A 903-nucleotide genomic window follows, 5' to 3' on the forward strand; every position below is an offset into this window, starting at 1 on the left:
ATATATATATATATATATATATATATATATATATATATATATATATATACACACATACACATACAAGGTTCAATGCACGAACCTCTCTGACCATGAGTCACTGTAAAATTTGCTGATTATTATATAAAAGTATTCTTTTATAATACAGCATACTCCGCCAGAAGTATCACGTTTTCAATGGCGCTAATCTTTAGTGATAGGCATTCTGTGTTGGAGGGAGTTCGATATGGCGTCTGTCTTTGGATTTTCTTTCCGAGATACGGGTTCATTGGACGTTTTGTGGATCAGGAGGTTAAGTTGTTTTTTGGAAACATCTACTCTTACCTTATATAGATGTCTCATATATTTTTTGCAAGATATTAAATGACTGAGGATCAAGCTATTGGGGAACAGTGAGTGAAGCGACATCCAGTTCAGGGCCAGTATATCTTTCGATGCCAAAATGTAGTACCAAACGCCTCCAAAACCTTCCATACGTTTACCACTGCGCATCTCTCGCGTCTTCGCTCCATAGATTAGAATCGTAGCTTTTTCAGTCTCCTACAGCTGCTCAGCTGTTCCATTGATGCTATCTTCCTGGTGTAGCACCGCTGGACTGCCTCAGATCCCGCTATAATTTGACGATACGGTATTACCACAGCCGAGAGCAATAATCCAGACGGCTGAGTACAAACGTCTTCCGTAGTTTCCTGGATCCTTGATCTGAAAATACACATGTTTCGAGTTCTATTTTCCACTTTGCTTCACCAAATCTATCTATCTATCTATCTATCTATCTATCTATCTATCTATCTATCTATCTATCTATCTATCTAATAGATGGAGAGATCAACAGACAAATAAATATGTACATATGTATATTTGTGTGTGTGTATATATATATATATATATATATATATATAT

This window comes from Octopus bimaculoides, chromosome 11 (assembly GCF_001194135.2).
Source record: "Octopus bimaculoides isolate UCB-OBI-ISO-001 chromosome 11, ASM119413v2, whole genome shotgun sequence".
NCBI lineage: Eukaryota > Metazoa > Mollusca > Cephalopoda > Octopoda > Octopodidae > Octopus > Octopus bimaculoides.